Here is an 8,190-nt window from a genome sequence, read left to right as displayed (position 1 = left end):
TGTGCATATCGGTATCGCATGACCTGCGTCACAGCGTGGGGTGGGCACAGCCTCCTTTCTCTGTCGTAATACGTGACATACGAACCATCACATCCTTGAAACTTCCTGGCAGATTAAAACTGTGTGCCGGACCGAGACTCGAACTCGGGACCTTTGCCTCTGTGAAGTTTGGAAGGTAGGAGACGAGGTACTGGCGGAATTAAAGCTGTGAGGACGGGGCGTGAGTCGTGCCTGGGTAGCTCAGTCGGTAGAGCACTTGCCCGCGAAAGGCAAAGGTCCCGAGTTCGAGTCTCGGTCCGGCACACAGTTTTAATCTGCCAGGAAGTTTCATATCAGCGTACACTCCGCTGTAGATTGAAAATTTCATTTTACATCACATCCTTATTTCCAAAGTATGATGGTTCGCATATAAAATATGATATCTTTGTGAACAAAGATGTGAGGTTACCCCAACGTCGTAACACAACACATACACTCCTTATCTATACACATAAAACCCCTTCGAAACACTTCGTAGTAATAAATAGACTCCTAATAGTAAACTTGCTTGAAATTTCTCTTGTTGAGAAATGAGAAAAGTGTAGTGATCCATGCCATTCATGAAAGGACAAGTATCACATACGTCAAACATGGAGTTCAAAGCAAAGATTGTAAGAGTAGGCTGTTTAGGGTTTTATGTTGCTAACGCCACGTAGTGCTCTGTATGAAAATCGCTGAGTGCGCTGTGTGCAGTCTGTGGCTGGTTGGACTCACTGTTGGAATATTCGCTTGTGTAGTGTTGGGCAGTTGGATGTGAACAGCGCGTAGCGTTGGGCAGTTGGAGGTGAGCCTCCAGCAGTGGTGGATGTGAGGAGAGAGATACCAGAGGTTTGAGCGGACGATCTAGACGTGTGTCCGTCAGAAACAGGAAAATTGTTTAATTGGGTGTCACAAAATTATATAATGACTTTTGAACGTTATTAAGGTAAATACGTTGTTTGTTCTCTATGAAAATCTTTCATTTGCTAACTATGCCTATCAGTAGTTAGTGCCTTCAGTAGTTAGAATCATTTATTTAACTGGCAATACTGGCGCTCGCTGTATTGCAGTAGTTCGAGTTACGAAGATTTTTGTAAGGTAAGTGATTCATGAAAGGTATAGGTTATTGTTTGTCAGGGCCATTCTTTTGTAGGGATTATTGAAAGACAGATTGCGTTGCGCTAAAAATATTGCGTGTCAGTTTTAGTGATGATCAGAATAAGTAAAGAGAAAACTGTTTGAGTACGTTGAGTTTTGCTCAGCTGCTTGAAAATCAAATAACTTAAGAGTTTTTCCAGAACTGTCATTCATAATTTTTCGAAGGGGACGTTTCAAGATGTGCGTGATCGCAATTAGTTTGTAAACATCGGGTCACGTACTGCGGAAAAGTATTACTCAACAGTTGGTGAGTCTACCTCTTTGTAATTTCCGTGGAGTAAGGAGGAACGAAGGAGCTCCGGTACCATGGAACATCTCCGGCACCAAGGAACACGAATATGATATGTATAAGAGATTGTTGATATCTACCATTCACAGGCATGTTAATGAGAGTTCTTTGAGACAGTAATATTAGGTGGTTCTGGAAATAGTAATTTCCCGTGAAACGTGTAACTGTTTAGGAAAGTTTATGACAATACGAGTATAGAGAGTTGATTGGAGCCACTCTAATAGGGAAGCAATGTTTTGGTTTATAGCCACTTCACTTATGGAAACGAAGGAGGAATTTCAATGCCGAGGAAGAGCAGGGCACAACGTAGTTGGACCCTGAGGTAAATCACAAGAGCTGCAAAGCTGAATCTCTGCACCAACGTAATAATGGAGCGTTAAGGGGGCGATGTGAAGTGTAGCTGCATGGAGTAATAAGTCTAGCACGGACTTTGACCAAGCAGTCAAAAACTCGCCACACAAGCTAAATACAGCAGTCATCAGCCGCTAATAAACACTCCAAAGGAGCGATCTGTTTTAGTTGGTAAAAAACTTTCTATAGTCAAGCTTGCATGAATATTTATTTATAAATAAATGTTTATAAATAATATTTAATAAGACTAGAAGATAACAGCAAAGCCTGCCAAAATCGGTTGTCGAAAATAAATGAGTATCTGTGCGATCTTGACTAGAGAAAGTTTTTTACCAAGTGAACTTGTTGTTTCATCCGATATCAGCAAGAGTCACGGTAATGCCTAAGCTAAAACGTTCACATTTAAAGTGAGAAGACGCTTCTGAAGGTGGCGCTACAGGAGAATGCTGACGATTAGATGAACACGTCTAATAACTAATGAGAAGGAACTAAAGGGTAGCATGAAGAGCTGAAACAAATCAATATTACGACTAAAAACCACAGCATCAATAGTAGGAATATAGTATCACTATTGTATTAAAACATTTTTATGTAATTTGGTTATTTCAGGGGTTAGTACATCGCTCCACGAAACTGGAGCTGAGATAAATACAAAATATAAACAGCACGTGTTCAAAAATTTTCCAAGTACCTGCGTCATGCTGTTATTTTAAGAATTATAATAGCAGCAAACTTTAACAACTGTGGAAGCTTCATAGTTTGTATGGTATAAAATATTTAAGGGTGCACTCACCATTATGAGTATTTTACTTACATGTTAGCTCTAACACTGCGAACAAAGATCTCTAGGGCTCAGCAGATCGAGCTTATTGATTGGGGGCGGGGAGGGGGGGGGGGGGAGGGGGGAGGAGACATGCTGTGTCTTCCTATCTTTCCTACCTGCGTTCGGGAAAGTCGATGCTCCTTAACGGAGCAACTTTTCCGTTATGTGTTGCCTTTCCTCAACTTTCTAAGAAGTTACCCCTTACTGGCTTGCATTTATCGCGAATCTTTCGCCCAACACGAAGCCCCACGCGACTGGAAAAAAACGCAGGTGACTCCCGTATATAAGAAAGATGAAAGAATGGACCCGCAAAATTAAAGATCAATATCCTTAGCATCAGTTTGCTGCACAATTCCTGAACAACTACTGACTTCGAATAAAATACATTTCCTTGTGCCCGAAAAGCTAATGTCCACGAAGCACTACGGTTTTACAAAGCTTCGATCGTGTGAAAATAAGCTTGCCCTCTTCTCAAATGATATACTGTGAACTATGGATTGGGGTGCAACAGGCAGTTTCCATATTTCTAGATTTCCGAAAATCATTTGACACAGTACCCCTCTGCAGACTGTTAACGGAGATCCATTCAGTATGGAATAGATTCCCAGGTATGTGAGTGGCTCGAAGACTTCTTAAGTTCCAGAATCCGGTATGTTGTCCTCGACAGCGAGTGTTCATCAGAGACAAGGGTCTCGTCAGGATTGCCTCTAGGAAGTGTGATGGGATCGCTATTACATGGCGGACAGAGTGGGCAGCTATTTGCTGTTGTTGATGATGGTATACGGTAAGGTGTCGAAGTTGAGTGACTGGAGGTGGATTCAAGATGAGTTAGACAAAATTTCTAGTTGGTGAGATGAACGGTACATAGTTCTAAATGCAGAAAAATTTAACTTAATACGGATGAGTAGGAAAAACAAACCCATACTGTTTGGATGCAGCATTAGTACCGTGCTACTTGACACATTCACGTCATTTAAATATCTGGACGTAACGTTGCAGGGTGATATGAGATGGAACGAGCGTGTGAGAACAGGGAAGACGAATGGTTGACATCCGTTTATTGGGAGAATTTTAGGAAAGAGTGGTTCACCTGTAAAGGAGACCGCAAATAGGACGCTGGTGCGATCTATCCTTGAATACTGCTCGAGTGTTTGGGATCCGTACCAGGTCGGATTGAAGGAAGAAATCGAAGTAATTCAGAGGCGGACTGCCCGGTTTGTTACCGATAGGTTCGAGCAATATGCAAGAAATAGGGAGATGCTTGGGGAACTCAAATGGGAATTCCTGGAGGGAAGGCGACGTTCTTTCCGAGGAACACTATTGAGAAAACTTAGAGAATCGGCATTTGTAGGTGACTGCAGAACGATTGTACTGCCGCCAACATACATTTCACGTAAGGGCCACGAACATACGATACGGAAACTTTGGCTCATACGGAGGCATATAGTCGTTTTCCCTCGCTCTATATATGAGCGGAACAGGAAAGGAAAACACTAGTAGTGGTGTAGGGTACCCCCCACCACGCACCGTGCGGTGGCCTGCGGAGCATGTAGATGGAGATGTATATCTAGAAGTAAAAATAAAATGATTGCATGGCATTACTGGAAGGGAGACCTGTGCGTCGTTGAGTATGAAATGAAGATGAGGACAACATAACACCCATCCTTGACAGTAAAGAGACTTTCCAGAATAACCGTGGAGCCCATGGAATACCACGATATGGCTACCCATATCGTTACCGAACTCCTGCCACGTTTCAGTTTTGGGACGTAAACTCGGCCAGAAGTTGGAAAGTTAGTGAAACAAGACTTATGCGACCAAATTACTTTCTTCCCTTTTTCCATAGTAAAGGTTTTTTTAATTCGGCGCCATCTTTTCCTGTTACGAGTGTTTCTATAACTGATGAGCGGTACTGGAATTCTAGCTCGCCCTGCAGTTCCCTGATTATGGAGCTCCCTTCCAGTTGTTTTGATGTTGACAGAGTTCGCGAGCTCTGCAGTGAATTTCGCAGCTGCCGTACTCTTATTTTTCGTCACAGTCCTCTTCAAAGCCTGTCCATCACGATCACTCAACATGCACTTTCGTCCGCTTTATGACTTAGAATGAGGTTTTACCGCTTTCTCTGTGCGCTGTGTAAATCTTCGATACGGTGCCTTTTGAAGCACCAAACACTTCGACATCGTTGGTTGCCGAAAGACCCACCATATGAGCACCAACAACTTGGTCACGTTGACATTCACTTAACAGAGGAACTGTCTCGAGTGTCAGTAAATGATTTTGATGAAACTTGGCGTGTATGTAGAGGGGTAAAATAGTGTAACGTATTTTTTTTTTATATATGCCCAGTGATAGTTCTAAGGTGTAAAACACATACCGAAAGGTATTTTGGTATTTTAGATTTAGAGGGAATATCTTCGAAATGATGATATGTAGATAACGTTTTTCATATAAATAATGTTTTTGAAAACTGTAAATCAACTTTCGACATTATTTGAAATTTTGCGAAATACCCCACTACCATCAATTAATTCGGCAAATGAAAACTTTTGTTACAGCTTAAATTAAAGAAGCTTTCAAGTCACATACAACCCTCTGTAATAAAGCTGGTTTCTGAAATACAATTTTTGGAAAATAAGCTGTACACAACGTGCTGTCGGAGTATTTTCAAAATACCTCATTAAAATACCTAAAGACTGATAACTATTCTAATTATTATTTTACTCAACATTTGTTTTATGGTTCAAATGGCTCTGAGCACTATGGGACTTAACATCCGAGGTCATCGGTCCCCGAGAACTTAGAACTACGTAAACCTAACTAACCTAAGGACAAATGATTCAAACGGCTCTGAGCACTATGGGACTTAACTTCTAAGGTCATCAGTCCCCTAGAACTTAGAACTACTTAATCCTAACTAACCTAAGGACATCACACACATCCACGACCGTAGCGGTCTCGCGGTTCCAGACTGTAGCGCCTTTAACCGCTTGGCCACTCCGGCCGGCAACCTAAGGACATCACACACACCCCTGCCCGAGGCAGGATTTGAACCTGCGGCCGTAGCGGTCGCGCGGTTCCAGACTGAAGCGCCTACAACCACTCGGCCACACCGGTCGGCTTTGTTTTATGTTTTAAGCTGTTACTTTACGTTTTACATGCTTGGTTTTCTTGGTTTTTTAGTTTACCACTTCATTAGGGTGTTTTCTTCTTCGAAAATATTAAGTAACTCGTTGTTGTGGTAGAAAATATTTACAGTAACGACAGTCTGTAAAAAAAAAAAATGCTGAAAACGTAACTTTTCTTTACACAACGGAGAACACAATACAAAACAAAATTCAGCACTATTTCAAATTGTCGAGGGTAATACCCTAAATATCCTGATTTGTAACAGGCGTATTTCAGTACATTGGTAAGCCTTGGCGAAGAAAATAGATTATGTAGTCATTACTGTGTCTTGATTATATTGTTTCTCAAGTAGAGATTGACATGATAATCATTCAACAGGACTAGGTTTGAAAGTTCTTCCAACATCGGAAGCTGTTTACGTCCCAAGACTGTACCGCTGTCGTCGAGCCAAGTTTCATCAAGTCCATTTATTGTCACTTGGGAATGTTCCTTTGTTAGCTTTGATGTAAATGCGCTCGCAGCTACACGGAACACTATTCTGTGGACGGCTGGCGCTTGCAACGAGTGAAGGGCATTGCGAGGTGCTGTTCGTGGTCATCCCGGGTTCGATTCCCGGCGGGGTCAGGGATTTTCTCTGCCTCCTGATGACTGGGTGTTGTGTGATGTCCTTAGGTTAGTTAGGTTTAAGTAGTTCTAAGTTCTAGGGGACTGATGACCATAGATGTTAAGTCCCATAGTGCTCCGAGCCATTTGAACCATTTGTTCGTGGTCAGAAACGATACTGCAACCTGAAGGCTTGGCCAGCGACTGCATTTATGTTCAAGCATGCATTTCTTGCGATGTTTTAACATATTTGTCCAACCCCCGTTTCTCGACAGACGGAAGAGTTGAGAATCTCGACAGATCCCGGAATCCATCTGTTCTTGAATCGCTTCTGGTGGCTGCGTCGCAGATGTATATTCCTCCACAGGCAATCTGCTTCTGCTTGCTCTTTAGTTTCCTGCTTGTTTGATGTCTGTTCCGTCGCGTTTGTTTTGGGTTTGGGACGGACACACTTCCGTTCGTGCACAAGCACTGCTTTCCTGGTTCTGCTACGAAGGCGTTGTGACGGACAGTGTCCGATTTGCTGTTGGCAGCAGGCACTGTTAGCTTGTGAGCGGGGGCTTTTTCCTGCCTAGAATGTTTTCTGAAGTCAGTCAGGCCGCAAATCAGTCCATGTGGGAACGGAAAAGAAAAACATTCTGTGTTAAACGAAGATTGTTTCTTGTTTTTAGAATTTATTTTCGCGTTCGAGACTCTTAGTTCTCGCGATGCTGTATTCTCCAGAAGTTACCCGCGTCACCCTTTTGCATCCTCGCCCGCTGGGGACAGATCTGCTGCAGCCGTTTCTCGAAGCGAGCCTTCTGCTGTCTCAGTCGGCCACAGCGCTCAGTTTCGGCATTTCAGCTTTAACACGTGCCAATGAGTAGGTCACTGGGTTTCGCAACCACTCCACTCTTGCCGCGCTTCTTGCGCCTTATACTTTCCCTAAAGAAGACACAGGAATAAATATTTACGAGAAACCCTGCAACATGACTCTGTTTTTTCCTTCGTTCATGACGCTTCCTGTCGGCACGGCCGGTTTCCTTCCCCATTCTTGAAACAGTCAAAGCGTGTGCTTCGTCTCTTATGACATCGATGTCAACGAGACGTTAAACTCTAACCGTCCTTTCTTCCTTTTTCCTGTCGGCTTCGACGTTACTTACTTCGTTTTCAATCGACTTTAACGTAATATCTATCACGCGATCTCATCTTCCTTTGACACCAATATTCCTTCATTCTCTTGATGGTTCCTTCGTTCTTTGCAGCCACCCAAGGCTCTCTCTTCCTAGATTCTACTTCAGGCTACAGGGACTCGTGAAATTCTTCTTTTTTTGTTTTTAGATCATCAGTCTTCTGACTGGTCTGTTGCAGCTCAGAGTAGCACCTTCAGCCAACTTCCTCAATTATTTGTTCTATCTATAATACTAAAATGTCGCCAGGTCACAGTAGCAGTTGCAGATTGGCTATTCGAGAACCAATTATTGACCGAATTTAAAAATTTAAAATGCTGTCATAATCTACGAATTACCAGTTGTAACCTTAGTGTCATTACGTTAAACCTTCAAGTCAAGTATTATAGTTAGAAACTATATGTATGTATGTCTTGAAGTTGCGGTAACTCACGGCGGCCGGCCGGGGTGACCGAGCGGTTCAAGGCGCTACAGTCAGGAACCGAGCGACCGCTACGGTTGCAGGTTCGAATCCTGCTTCGGGCATGGATGTGTGTGATGTCCTTAGGTTAGTTAGGTTTAAGTAGTTCTAAGTTCTAGGAGACTGATGACCTCAGAAGTTAAGTCCCATAGTGCTCAGAGCCATTTGAACCATTTGAACTAACGGCGCGAAA

The 8,190-nt window shown here is 42.9% G+C and overlaps 1 non-coding gene across 1 annotated transcript; it reads left to right on the top strand.

The window, feature by feature from the left end:
• Positions 1 to 229: 229 nt before the first annotated feature.
• On the top strand, positions 230 to 304 carry Trnas-cga. Its single transcript has one exon. It is a non-coding gene; the product is annotated as a tRNA-Ser (tRNA).
• Positions 305 to 8,190: the final 7,886 nt, after the last annotated feature.

The sequence above is a fragment of the Schistocerca americana genome, chromosome 8, assembly GCF_021461395.2.
Source record: "Schistocerca americana isolate TAMUIC-IGC-003095 chromosome 8, iqSchAmer2.1, whole genome shotgun sequence".
Classification (NCBI taxonomy): domain Eukaryota; kingdom Metazoa; phylum Arthropoda; class Insecta; order Orthoptera; family Acrididae; genus Schistocerca; species Schistocerca americana.
This window is presented reverse-complemented; position numbering and strand designations above follow the sequence as displayed.